Below are 14820 nucleotides of genomic sequence, written 5' to 3' on the forward strand. Positions count from 1 at the left end.
TAGAGTGGGAAAGAAGGAACTAGATAAGCCCACAGAACTCAGTTTTTAGTGTGTAAAATCAGAGTCTAACATTGCTGAGATTCAGGTGCTAATGGGTATTTAAGGAAGCAAGGAAGCAATTATGGATCCCAACTCATACACACACACAGACACACACACACACACAGACACACACACACACACACACAGACACACACACACACAGACACACACACACACACACAAACACACAAACACACACACACACACACACACACACTTAGAGCCTCATCCATACTTTTGTAAAATTGGGGGAGGACCTGAAGGGGAAATCATATATAAAAGAAACCAAATAATGTAGAGCCAGGCAGTTGTGCAACAAACAGAACTCAAACACCTGTAAAGGCCAAAGGCATTTGCAATCACATCTATTGCAAAATGGAAAAACTGCAAAACCAGTCATACTGCGGGCTTGAATAATGACATCAGATATAGCCATTAAACTTGGCAAGAGGGTAAAACTGGATGAATGGTGTTATTGAGGCCCCTGTCCTCAACATTAGAGGAGATGATGGATACTTTCTGGAATTTGGTGAAATCTGTAGACCCTCTCCCAGAGAAATTATAAGCTCACAAGGTTCTACTTATAAAGTGTTTACAGACTAACACCAATCTAAAAGTATTAACCCATGAACTCCAAGTTAAGAACCTTTGCTATGTAGTAACTATTTTTATCATATATGCCATGACTTTAAATTTTTGATAGCAAATCACATGTCTATTTATGATACATATATACTACATAGCAAACTGATAAATTATGTGCTTTATAAAATATATACAAAATATGAATTTAAGAATCTTCAATTATAACAATCTACCAATTTTTAAACAATTACTTTACTCATTGAGTCATAAACTATGTACCATTTCTAATAAATGCTATTATCAATTCCACTAATTTTTGACAGTACTACAACTAAACATGGGTTTTTGTTGTTGTTGTTTTTAGTCTTGCTTTCGTACTTTCTTTAATACTACAGCTTGAGGATCTAGCCATAAATACAGTACATTTTTGTAATAAATAACTATTTTGCTTGGTTTTAATGGTTAGCACAGCTGAAAAACATACTTTGCAAAGATGAATAAAAACCCAAAGAAGAACTCCATTACTGGCTTCACTGAATAAAACATGATATTCAATTGCAATTCCACTCACCATTTATGCAAAGGCTTTTTGCTGAAAATCAGCTACTGCATTTCCATATTTCCTGATGGCAATCAGTTGTTCTTACAAGCTAATCAGATGAAATTACCTTTTTATATTTTCAGCAGATGGGCTCAAACCCACTGAAATGTCTCTTTTTACAAGGTTTTTATACAGGTTAGAAAACTTCGTTCATGAATTCAAGGGTTCGTGTAAAAAGTTCTTCAAATTAACACTCATCATTACCAGCAATTAACTCCAACAGGCTAGAAATGCTTCCAAACACCATCTTCAATATCCTCTCTCCACAGCACTGAACTCTATTTCCTTCCAAAAAGTAATTAGTTTTTGAGTCCCTGTTAAGAAAGCGCCACTACCAAAAAGGAGCAGATTCAGTGTGCTTATTTGATGGACTGCATACCACATACAACCATGTATCATGGAAAATGTGATACAAAATCAGCAAATTGTATTTGTCTTTTTGTGGACAAAGTCATTATTAAGTTAGACAACTCTTAAATCTTTTGCTTTAAGGTAACCAGTCAATCTCTATGAACTACAGAGCTGCATGGTGACTCTCTACTGCAATTCAAAGTGGTGTCAGGAGTCTATCTACCACATAAAATAAAAAATCTAAGATTCTCTTTACACAAGCTCCCTAAACTGCACAAAATCACAAAAGACTAAAAGTGAAAGAACTTGCTCACAGATCCCTAATGCTCCTCCCATCTCCCAAACAATATGCTGCAGATCTGATTTTAGAGACACTGTGCCTTACAACTGATTACACCGGGACAACTGCCTTTAAAGGTACTCCAACTACACTGAAATCATACCTAAAAAATATACCAATTTGGCAAAAGACACAAAGCACAGCACATTCTGTGAGCACAGCTGTCTTCACCACCATTCTCTCAACGTACACCTGGCTAAGGGCATCAACTGATCAACTGAGTACACAGAGCTATAACAAGGTCCAAGCCTCTTATTTCAAACTACATGTATTTATGTACGTGTGTATGTGTTTGTCTATGTCACAGTATCAAGTGGAGGTCAGAAGATAATTTGGGAGAATTGGTTCTCTTCTTCTACTGTGTGGGTCCCAGGGACTGAACTCAGGTTATCAGGTTTGACAACAAGCATATCTACTTACTGAATCATCTCAACCACCCAAGATGGCCTCTGAGTGCACCAAGGTTCTAAAACTTAATGATATACCCTAACTCTTAAATCCTTTTTGGAACACAGTAGGGTATAAATCATGAAATATTGAGAGCTGGGGGTTTCTCACTTGTATGACCAGTATCACTTATACAGTCAGGTGTCTTTATATAAGGAGAGGTCATTTTTGAATTAAAAAAAACACTACTGCACAAGCTTAAAAGTGTCAAATGAAGCCAGTGTGTTATGTAGCACGGCCTTTAGTCCTAGCACTCAGGAGGCAGAGACATCAGAATCTCTTGAGTTCAAGCCAGCTTGGTCTACAAAGTTAAGTTCCAGGCCAGTCAGGACTATACAGTGAGACTCTGTCTCAAAACACTAAAATAAAAAGGTACATAGATAGACAGACAGACAGACAGACAGGAAAAATGAAAGGAAAGGAAAATAAAAGAAAAAAGAAAAGAGAAGACCAGTAAACTAAGGGCTGGAGAGACTTCAGATCATTGGTTAAGAACACTGAGGTATCTTCCAGAGGAACCCTAGTTCAATTCCCAGTACCCACATAGCAGGTAAAAACTATCGGTAACTCCATTTCCAACTATCGGTAACTCCATTTCCAACCCCCTTCTAGCCTTTGAGTGCCCCAGGCATGCATGTTTTGGGTGGCTGCACACAGACATACATGCAGGCAAAAACGCCCACATACAAAAAAATAAAATAATATTTTTTAAAATGTGAAATAATAATGCACAACCTGGAAGAATAGCTGCTGCTTTAAAAAAAAATAAAAACAATTTAAGGTAGTATGAAGATTTTATTCTAACTCCTAGTCAAAAACCCCAAATGATCCATTTTTTAATATACATAAAAATTAGTGAATAAGTTCCCAGCGTGATAAGCCTTACATATGGAATCATTTCAAAAATTATGAAAATATAAAATTTGGGGAATAAAAACGTGCCAAGAAAAGATCCACATAAATTCAGAAAATTGACATTTCTCATTCTCACCCAGATCTTACTTACTACATACTGTCCCCACTATCTCCTCCCACTGAAAGCCATTCAGCATCACAAGACTTGATGTCTACTTCCTGCTCCCACACAGGTCACCGACACTCGTCTTCACACAGTTCCCTTCATTACATCCATCAAACCCAAGCTTTCCTGCCCTTGCTTCTCTTCAATTCAGTCTTTCTAAATACAATGCTCTCCTCATCCCACCCTCACGGAAATCAGGTCCAAGGGTTTCAGTGCTCATTCACCACCAAGTCCATCATTAAATCTGCCTTGAACTGCTCTCAAACAAGGGAACTGCTCTCTCTTCCTGGACCCCCCAGTCCACAACTCTCCCAGCAAGCTTCTCACAGCACTCATCACATTTAACTGTGACAGGTATTTGTGTTGTCTTATCACTTCTCCTAGGTCATAATCGCCTTAAGAATAGTATCTGTATCTTATCGTTTCACTTCCTTATCTTTTAACAGCACAGCACCTTGAACAATGTACTCGTGTAACTATAGCTTCAGTGGATAGCCAAGTAGCTACTCAGAATCAATTACAGACTTCCTCAACCATCTAAGGTAGAAAAGGAGTATAACTGGAAATTTGTAGAACAAGTAACTTTTCCCTGATTTCCTCCAATCAAACTTGCCAATGTAAAGTCAATATTATACATTACAAAAACCAAGGACATTTTATCCTTCAACTATCTGATCAAATGGTGTGATATATTTAAATATATATACACAAACAATGAAATCTATGATTGATAATAGAAATATATAAATATTTCAACCATATAGGCAAACCAAAATTTTAAGATACAATATATTAACATGGTCAGAGTGACCATTCAAAACACACTGCAAACACAAATAATGATCAATTTATTTCACATGAAAGAAAATACCTTAAGCTTTATTTAAACAATATCAAAACTTAAGAGGCAGAATTTTGTTGCTAAGATTCCAAAACCAGCCATTCAAAGATAAGCTTCCCTGGACAGAAGTACAAAAGAATCAACATTACTAAAGTACAAAGGTGAGACCAAAAGCACAAGAATCTTAAAGCGACACTTTTATTAAGTGCCTGCTGTCTGCAGGGTTACCAGAAAGAAAGAAAGCTGCAGGAGTCTCTACAGCATCTATACAGAACCCAAGGAAAATCCAGAAAGAGGGCTACAGAGTGTGGCAAATACTCTTGGGTAGATGCCAGTTTAAAGGTATGAATGTGACTTCTAGTTGGCTGTCCTAGGCTCAAATGCCATTCTTAGCACCCAAGCTGTGTGATCTTACACCAGCCACTCAACTTCCCTGAACCTTATTTCCTCGTTTATAAAATGTAGTTTGTAGAGCTAGCATAATACCTGGCTTAGAGACAATACTCAATAAATATTTGCTGATTCTGAATGAGCAATACAAGAAAAGCAAGTATTCCTCTCCAAATATTTTTTTTTAAATTTTTGAGGGGAAATGGTATTAATTACTTCCTGGTTAAAATTAATTTGACTCTCAATATTTGTGAGAGACTGAATCCAGAAACCTGTGGAGATACCAAAATCCATGTTCAAGTGCCATCTATAAAATGGCACAATGCTTTCATGTAACCTCTACTCTTAACCCTATTCTCTTTAAAGCACTACTAGATGACTTATAGAACCCTATACAATATCAAGGCTTTTAGATTTATCATACTGTATTATTTAGAGAATAATGGCAAGAAAAATATGCACATAGTCAATACAGAAACAATTTTTTTTTATTTTCCCTCTTCACCCCCACCAGAAATGGGGAGTGGACATAGGTCCCATGTAAGCTAGACAAGCACTCTGCCACTAAGCCCTTTTGAATATTCTCTATAAATGGCTGGCTGACACAAGAATAACAGTGGGCAAACTATATTCCTTCCTTCCTTACCTCATAGATTACTTCAAAGTTTACTAGAATTCCTAAAATTGTAAATCTCAGTAGCCAGAAGCTGGGGCCTGGACTTAGTCATCTCCTCTATAATATTAAGGAGGTTATTCTAAATAACCCTTAAGTATCTTCTACTCTGAGTGCTGTGGTTCATTCAATCTCAAGGATTTACCAGAGCAATTAAGAGGGAATGAAGGAGGTGGAGAGAGGCAGGGAAAGAAAGAATGGAGTGTATAGAACAGTCACTGAGGCCAAGGGAGTGGAAATCAACTGTAGACTATACTGGCTTTGACACTGTTTCTGGAGATCATGAGAACATAAAAGAAAAGGAAACATGGAAGCTGAGAAGCAAGATGCCTCTGGATGACTGTGTTTAAAATCAGGTCTTTCTATAACCCTGAACGAGACTCTGGAAGAATCTAATACTGTCTTCACGCAGGCAGCATTTGCACAGTTCTAAAGCATTTCTGCATGCTATCTACAGCAAATTTTCTGGAATGGGAAGTAAGAGACTCCATTTAAATGTCTTAGGGTTTGATAAATTTGTAGAATCTTCACTAAAAACACCAAATGACATTTAGAAAGGGTTTTTTTTTCAGTAGCTATGTGTAGAATAAATTAGAGAAGCAAATGCATGCAGGCAAATAGCTCTAAATCTGCAGATTAGAACTGTAGTACAAAAGGAAAAGTGAAATCTGACCAACAGTTCACTCGAACCCTCACAGCAACTCCTATTACTGCACATACAAACGACCAGGGACCAGATTATTCAACAAGAAAAAAAAAGAGAATAGTCAAAAAAAAAAGAGTGAAGAAAAGAATCAGACACGGTGATGGGTTAGGAGTGGAATGTCCATTTGCCAACTAGTGTTAATGCCTTACTACCTGCCAGATCATAGTGAACAATGCTATGGAGCTTAATTTTAAAAGCACAATGATATCAGTACATTTTTAAATATGAAAACCTAGGGTTTAATTTAATTAAATACCTAAGGTTACATGAACTAGGAATCTGGAAGAGCCATGAGCCAACCCCGCCTCTGACTAGAGTCAAAGTTCGACTTCTAAAACAACCTTTAAAATTGTCTCAAAGTTACAAACCAATGGGTGAAAAGCTACAAAAAAATTAAAAATAAAGCAGCAGGGCTGTTGGTGAGAATTTTTGGTGGGTAAAGGTGCTTGCTGAAAAGGCTGATGACCTGGGTTCAATCTCCGAGACTCACATGGTAGGACAGAACTGACTCCCAAAAGTTGTCCTCTGACTTAAAACATGTTTGCCACAGCATGAATGTGACCACACACACACACACACACACACACACACACACACACAAATAAATAAATGTTTTTGAAGGCATCACTGTGGGAACTTGGATAATCTGCGTTAATACGATTCTGACTCTGCTGGTGGATCACACCTCTATTCTGGCACCTGATTTTATCAGGTTCATCTCTGCTCCTAGCAGCAGGACTCAAGGGCACTCAATAATATCAATACCCACCCTTCCTCACCGAAATATGGTATGTGGGGGCAACAGGGCAGATTATAACTAAGGTGAGCGTAACTAGACTGATTAGTTTCAAGTCTTCTTCCCAAACACTTTACAGAATGACCGTGTCTATTTTGGTATAAGCCACTTATCATTAAATATGACAAGTACACTAAGAAAGCCTGTCACTTCAAAGACGCTCGGAAGTACTGTTCTGTGAGCTGAGCACACTGATACACCTCTATAATACCAATACTACAAGGCTGAGGCAGGAGGATTCAAAGTTTGAAACCAGTCTGGGCAACTCAGCACAAATGCCCCAGTCAAGATGAGAAAGAATTGGGGGCTCAGCCGAGTGGAAGATGGCTTGCCTAGCATTGAGAAAATCCTGGGTTCACCACTCCTTATCACAAAATAAATAAGAAAGTAAATAAAAAACATTCTGCCATGGGTGGGTTCAGGGAGGAAACAGAGATGCTACCTTCTTTACTCGCACTAGCAGAACAAGATTTACACACTGACATAAGTGTTTAATAATGGCTTCCTGTATTATGCTATATGTCCAGTGACAGTATAAGATAATTATTTCTATGCTCTGTAGTAACTCAAATACCACACACTCACAAACCATTTCCAAAACTATACTAGGTTATGGGGGGAAAAGTTGTATATCCTTAAATTAAGTAAATATATAGTGCCCAGCTGGCACAAGGCCAGTATGACTCAACACCATATAATAAGGAATAGGAACACAGTCTAACTAAAAATGCCTCAACATTACTTCCAAGGGTAAGAAAAAACCAGAGATCACAAGACCTATCCTCAATGGTCAGTGGGAAAAGGGTGACTGATTGGTTAACGTGACAGAAGCAATAAAGAACTTCATTCCTATGGTCTAGTCTATATGAATGAGGAGCATTATAAAAGTAGAGACAATCTGTACAGTTCTGTAATCCACACCCGGTACAGGGCTCTGTCGTCCAACTCCTGAAACTGGAGTATTTTATCCGATCGCATGCCCATCTCACAGCAGCTAGCATTTGCAGGGAATGTGGAGAAGCACCCACCACAAGGACTGTGGACCTCTGCCAGAAAAGTGATAGCTGGCCCCTGAGAGTGACTGTGGTTATCAATGCCAAGACAATAATAAGCATCCTAGGGATCTCCTCAATCCATCACTTAGAGATTCTACTGAGTCTTATGTGCTCAGGCTGACCTTCCACACTCGTCCTGAAACCCAAGATGGCCATAGCTTAAGCTCTGTAAAACACGCAACACAACATCCAACAACTGGACTCCTTAAAGATTCTGAAGCAAACGGAAACAGAACAGAGGCAGGGTTGCCCCAGAAAAGGCGTGTGAAACTGATGACAGCTGAACAAGGAGAGCTACATATCCTTGGGAAACGATCAGAACTGCAACCCGGAATACAGTCTGACTGGAGAAAGGGTTTTTCCAGGGATGTCCGATATCGTCTCTCTCCCACTCCACCTCTCAGCACCTCTCCAGCACCCTCAGCACTCGCTCAACATTTAGTCCTGCTGAAGATGGCTCTCAGGATTAGCAGAATCAGGAGGACATGCAGAGAACATTCCATCCTGGGAACAGCATTGTTAAGTTATTTAGACTTGTTTACCATCCTTCCCTATAGAGTTAGAAGCATGAAATTTTGCCAGCATTTTCACAGTATACACCAGTCAGCACCATAGCAACCTAATCTTCTGCCCACCAAAAGATCAACACATCTGCAGAAAATTCAGCAAAAATACAGAGTGGCCCTGGACTCCTGAAGCAGTCAACCAAATGTCTTCCCCTTTACATCACACCTATTTCATGGTGCCCCAAAGCTTCCTGGCATAAGCAAGTTCTTGGGATTATACAAACTGCTGCTTCTGTTTCCAGCCCAGATTTCTAGAAATGAAATCCTGGAATTGAGGGAGAAATGAAAACAAATGTTGGCAGAAAGAAGGAGAAAAATGCATTGTCTATATAATCCCAGTTTAAGTGAACAATCATCATTAGTTCCATAGAGCTTTTCTTTTTTCTTTCAGTAAAACCGCTTACCCAAAATTGTAGCTCTAAAAACATTCCCTTGGCTTAAACCACACATAAAAAAGCAATTTTATAGACATAGCCCTATAAATTTTCTCAGAAATAAGGAAGAGATTAACTGTAAATTATGTAAAAATTCAAGCTTAGCATCTATAAACCAAAGTTCAGTGTGGATTAAATATGTATAATAGATTAACGTAAAATGTCTGCAAAAATCAAACCAAATACCGATGCTTACAAGTTACAGGCCTCTCTCTCTCTCTCCTCTCCAAACTCCTGAAGTCTGAATAAGAAATGGAGAGAAAACCTTGCCAACTTCAGGTCACAGAAGCAACTCGGATCTTGCTGCAAAGCACGGGAGGTGAAGTAGAAGCCTACTTTACAACAAATTAACTCGGGAATGCCCATTTATGAAACTGAATCAAATCCCACGGCTACCTTTAACCCAAAACTATTTCTAGCTCGAGAGCCAAAGACCCAAGCAAATACGCAAATCCTTTCTTTTCACCTTATTCCCAACGTGAAGAAATCCGACCCCTTCCTACTTCATAGCTTCTGTGAAGCTGGAGCAGAGGCCCCTTTGGCCAACTTTTTTTCTCTCCAAGACTAACCTCCAACCAATTCCAGAAGAGGAAGCAAACCTCAAACAAATTTAACCCTTGAATTCCACTCCTAGGAATCTACAACATAACCTAGGCTTCACTGCAGCCCTGTCTTGCACAGACACTTAAAACGATTTCTTCATGGTTGAAGTGGAAGCATCACGCCTCAAAAATCATCACCAGAGATTCCTCTTGTCAGTCACACAGGGTGCTGGGGCTGCGATTCACCCACGAACTCCTTACCGGCCAGCATCATCCTTCACACGAAAAACTTAATGTTTCAAAAGACAAAAGGGGGGGTGGGGAGTCACCTTTTCCACAAGGACACCTGCCTCGCCTCTAGAGTGTCTCTATAAGGAACGACGACCAGCCCAGCCAGAGAGGTTAACAGATAACTCCCCAGCTTAAAGTTTTCCTCCCCTATCAAACTCTTTGGCCACAGCACCTCAGCTAGTCACACACGGGTGTATTGTCAATCCCTCTGCCTCCCTCTATCATCGTCAGACTAGAGGGTGCCTGGCCCATAGGAGTGCCTGATTTAAAAAAAAAATGCATATACAAATAAAATAAAATCGAGTCACCGCAGAGGAGTAGTAAGGACTGGGGACCCCGGTGTCCAGTTTCTCTGGGTCTTTTCCGAGCGACTATGGAGAGCTCAAGTTCCATCACTGACCACTAACCAGATCTACCCCCAATCGTTTGGCTAACGTGTGTTCGTTCCCCTTCTAGGTCCTTTCAGCAGAACCCTGCAAGGGGACCAAATCCCAGCCTCAAGAAGAAAATTTCCTTTATCCGCCCATTCCTACCTCGGAAGCCCTAGTTCCAGGAGGAGAAAGGCAAGTGCAGCAGCGCTAGGCAAAGGGGCCGTCGAAAGCTGCACGCGCAGAAAGGCATGCCTAGGTCGCCCCCATTTCTCTGTCCCGGGGCGAACAAGACTCAGAGAGGCTGACGGGCTGGCCAAGGTCACCGTGCTTGCTGGTCGGGGCCGAGGGGCGCCCGCGCCTACTTCCGGCTCCCCCTTTCGGCGGCGGCTCGGGGCGCCCGCTCCCCACCCGGCCCGCGGCCGCGCGCCCTCCGCGGATGCTCGCACTCCGCTAACTAGGGCAACTGGAGTGCGCCGCAGGGACGGCGCTCTGCAGCGCGTCGCCCGCCCGCCCGCCCGCCCGCCCGGGAGCAGCCCCCAGCTGGTGCCGTGACAGCTGCGACCTCCGCCCCCTGCAGCCGCGCCAGGCCAGCAGGGGAACTCGGGGAAAAGTGGCAGCGAGAGATGGGTCCCAGAGAAAGGGGAGCCTGGGCGGAGGGCACCAGCTGCTCCCCGCCCCCTAGGGCCGCCGCGGCCGCGCTGCTCGTGACAGCTGCACCCACCGCGAGGCTCCCGCCGCCGCCGCCGCCGCCGCCGCCGCCACTGCCACTCACCTGCCTCCGCCGCCGCCGCCTCAGGGCCGTGCTCCCTGGCGCCGCGCTCGCTCGCGACTGTGGCGCCGCCGCCGTGGACTCCGCCGCTCCTCCGGCCGGGCACCAGTCCCCGGGGCCCAGGCGGCCCGCCCGCCGCCGCAGCGGCTCTCCGGCCCCCTCCTCCGGAGCAGGAGTCCCCCCCCCCACTTCAGGGGGATGCAGAACCACCCCGGCGCAGGCTGTGCCTGAGGGAACGGCGGAGAACTGCAACCGAGGCGTTTGAGGCCGCGCTCTAACCGACGGACGACAGGACGAGGTGAATCGCGTCAGTCTCCCGCTCGCCCGGCCTGAAGAACAGGCATTTCAGCCGCTCTCCGCGGCCGCCATGTTCTCCTCCTCCACGGCCGCCGCCGCCGCCGCCGCCGCCGCCGCCCCCCGCTCGCGGCCCCGCCCCCCGGGCCCCGCCCGCGGCGCCCCGCCCTCGCGCCCCGCCCCACCCACTCGCGGCCCCGCCCTCGCCCCTGCCCCCTCTGCGGGCCCGGCCCCGAGCCCCGCTGCCCTCCGGCTCCGACGGCGCGCCCCGGGCAGCGCGACCCCGCTGGCACCGCTCAGCGTGGAGCCGCTCCGCGCCCTCTACCGGCTGCAGGCGCACCGGGGCCGGTGTCCTAAGGAAGTGTGAGAAAGGAGGCCCGAACTCTTCCCGCAGGGACCCTCCCCTCGGGGCGGTCCTCTGCCCGCAGCCAGGAAGCCTCGAACCCCAGGGTGCCACCAGGCGGGCCGCGGGACCTGCAGCCTCCCGCTGTTCTTTATCGTTTCGGGAAGGTTGGGGGAGCGACCAGGGGTCCTGTGGATCGCGAGGAGTCTGACCTGGGCCTGTCTCCACTCGTGGGTTGTAATACTTTGAGTGAGAGATATCCCTCGTTTTTTTTTTTTTGTTTTGATTGTTTGTTTGTTTGTTTATTTTTCTGTAAAATTGAGAGGTGGTTTGCTTAGATGATTTCTTAGACAAGGGTAAAGAAAGATTTTTTTTTCATATGAAAAGATCTGACTGACACTGTCTGGCTCTGCAGTTCCCTGAGTTGACTAAAACGCCTGTCTGTCATCTACAAATCTTTCCTCTCGAGGGGGCCCACATCTTTCTTCTTTTCTACCTCCCTATCTTACTCTACAATGGAAGTGCTACATTCAAAAGTAGTGTACCTTGTCCCCAGAGGAATCAAGCAGCCACAGAACAGGTCCTTGCGACCCCTATCCCAAGCCTGGTAATCAATGTAACACTTCTCTCTCCCTGGCGGCAGAAGTGCTGCGGGTGAAAGGGGCGCTATCTTCCCTTTCCAGAGTTCTTGTCCTCATTTAGCAGTCTTTACCTACTAAGCTACCCTCTTCTGCTGTTCCTCATCCTGCATTTGACGCATCAAAGCAGCCTGTTGTAAAGCCTTAAGTCCTCCTCGTCCCTTCTCCTGACTCAAACCTGACAGCGTTTAAACACACCTACCTCCCTGGCACCTCTCTGAGACAGCCTGTGATGGCTTACATAAAGCAGGTACCGCCATACGCCATACGCTGCCTTCATCTTCCTGACTTGGTCACGCTCATAAAGCAACCCCTAGACCACACTCTGCCTTCATTTATACAGTCATCCTTCTATGCATGCATTCGGTTGATTCTTATCAAAGACAAGCATATTTGACTAGCTCTTGCCCTCATCTCTAGCCACCTGCACAATCCATATTCTCAGTAGTTGCTGAAATGCCTGAAGATCTCCATCAGTCTCGTCTCCTTCTATGGGGCCTGTTTCCTGGTCTAGTACAATCCAGACTATGCAAAGTGCCTTGTCCTGGCCTCTGATGCTTACCAACGAGCCAAGTGTATGCAATACCCCTATCTCCACTGTACTCCAGTAACTGCTGGCAGGCAGATGCCACGAATAGATCAGCCTTCTCTTCTTTTATTCTTCTGGTTGCTTCTAGCCGCTCCTTTTTCTATCCTCCTCTTCTCCTGTCTTGCTCATCATCCTTCTTTCCACCTGTTCTCTGAACTTTGATCCTCTAGCACTATTCTTGTCTTCTCCTGTGTGTGTGGTGGAGGCATGTATTGTTCATGTGGGTGTGTGCAAGTGTGCCCCAACGTCTGGTATGTTTCTCTAGAGTGCTGCTTCACCTTAGGGTTTTTTTTATTTTAAATTACAGTGTGTGTGTGTGTGTGTGTGTGTGTGTGTGTGTGTGTGTGTAGCTAGGACGCATGCTCATGCATATGCGTGTGGAGGCCAGGTGACAACTTGCTGGAGCTGGTTCTCTCTCTTCCACCATGTTTGTTTGCCCCAGAGATCAAACTGAGATCCGTCAGGTTTGGTTGACAGCAAGCTCTTGTAGGTCCACCTTATTTTTTGAGGATATTTTTCATTGAACCTGGAACTCACCAGTTGGCTAGACTGGCTCCCCATGGAGTTCTGAAAACCGACCAGTTTGTGCCTCCAACCTTAAATCTGACAGAGGTGGGGTTACAGATTGAAATCAGCTTTTAGATGGGTCCTGGAGATTGGAACTCAGGTCCTTGTAGTGCTTATGTGTTAGGTTTTGTTGTTGTTGTTGGTGGTGGTGGTTTGTTTTTTGTAGCTTTGGTGCCTGTCCTGGAACAGACCAAATCAACTTTGAGATTTGGGGGGGGGGGGGGGAACCAGGCTGGCCTTGAGCTCACTTCCTCCGAAGAGCTGGTATTAAAGGCCCCTGCCACAACCTCCCCCCCACACACATGCCCATTCCCCACCCTACCCCTGGGCTTTGTGTTAGATATTTTATCCATCTTCCCAACCCCTTGCTGTTCTTTTGTTTTGGTTTGTTTTAAGAGATAGGGTTTCTCTGTGTAGCCCTGGCTATCCTGGAACTTGATCTGTAGATCAGGTTGGCCTCAAACTCACAGAGATTCACCTGCTCTGCTACAACCACACCCAGGTAGCTGTTCCTTCTTTTTTTTTTTTTTTTTTTTTTTACACAATGGCATAAAGTCTTGCAAATCTCATTGTCTTCAATTTTTAAATTGTTTTTCCTTCCCCTTCTCTCATATAAGTTGATTTGGTTTGTGTGTCAGGCTGGAGCAAAGACTCAGTGGTTAAGAGCATTGATTGCTCTCCCAAAGGACCCAGGTTCAATTCTCAGTACCCATATGATTGCTCACAGCTGTCTATAACTCTATTCCCAGGGTATCTGACACCCTCTTCTTGCCTCTTTGGGCACTAGGCACAAGTGTGGTACACAGACATAGATGCAGGCATATTTTAATTTACATAAAATAAATTAAAATTTTAAAATATATATCTTTAAGTCATTTTCAGGCTACACAGCCTTGTGATTTTGTTTTGTTTTGTTTTACAGTTATTTTCTTGTTTATTTAGACATTACCTTGCTACATGGCACAGACTGGTCTCAAAGTCTGACTCCTCTGGCCTCTGCCTCACAAGTTCTGGAAACACAGGTGTGTGCCACCTTGTCCAGCAAGTGCTGAGATTTTGCTGAATTATGAATGTAACTTAAGTGGTATTTATATTGCTATAGTTATACACGGGTGCTAAAGACAAATCTTCCCCTGGTGTGAAATCACTAAGCAAGCCCCCTGACTTTGCCCCTTCGTTATCACTTGCTAACAGTTATGTCTTCTCTGGTCTCTTATGAATGTTTGCCTTTTCTCTTGTCCGAATCAGCTTCTCTCCGGCTCCATCTGCTCTCACCAAGGGCGCTTACTTCCAAACTAAAGAGGACTGGAGAGATGGTTGAATAGATAAGAACATTGCCCCTCCTCAAAAAAAATAAACAAAACAAAATCAACAAACAAACAAAAACTGTGTTCCTGTAGCTTCAGTACTGGGGAACAGAGATCAGCAGATCTCGGGAGCTTGCTGTCTGGCCAGTCTAACCAAAACGGTGAGCTTCTGGATCACTGAGAGACCTGTCTCAAGACAATAAGACAGTTACAGAGGAAAACACCTGACTCTTGTTCTGGCCTCCACACTGCACACACAGG

General features: G+C 44.1%; 1 protein-coding gene across 7 annotated transcripts in view; it reads right to left on the bottom strand.

The window, feature by feature from the left end:
* The window catches only part of Ncoa1 (nuclear receptor coactivator 1), a 236686-nt gene extending 225496 nt beyond the window's left edge, over nt 1-11190 (bottom strand). For all 7 annotated transcript variants that reach the window (XM_038318461.2, XM_038318466.1, XM_038318465.1 and 4 more), the window contains exon 1: nt 10825-11190. The gene's annotated coding sequence lies outside the window, so the exon portion shown is untranslated. The remainder of the gene's footprint in view (nt 1-10824) is intronic.
* Between the last annotated feature and the right edge of the window lie 3630 nt (nt 11191-14820).

The sequence above is a fragment of the Arvicola amphibius genome, chromosome 2 (assembly GCF_903992535.2).
Source record: "Arvicola amphibius chromosome 2, mArvAmp1.2, whole genome shotgun sequence".
Taxonomy (NCBI): domain Eukaryota; kingdom Metazoa; phylum Chordata; class Mammalia; order Rodentia; family Cricetidae; genus Arvicola; species Arvicola amphibius.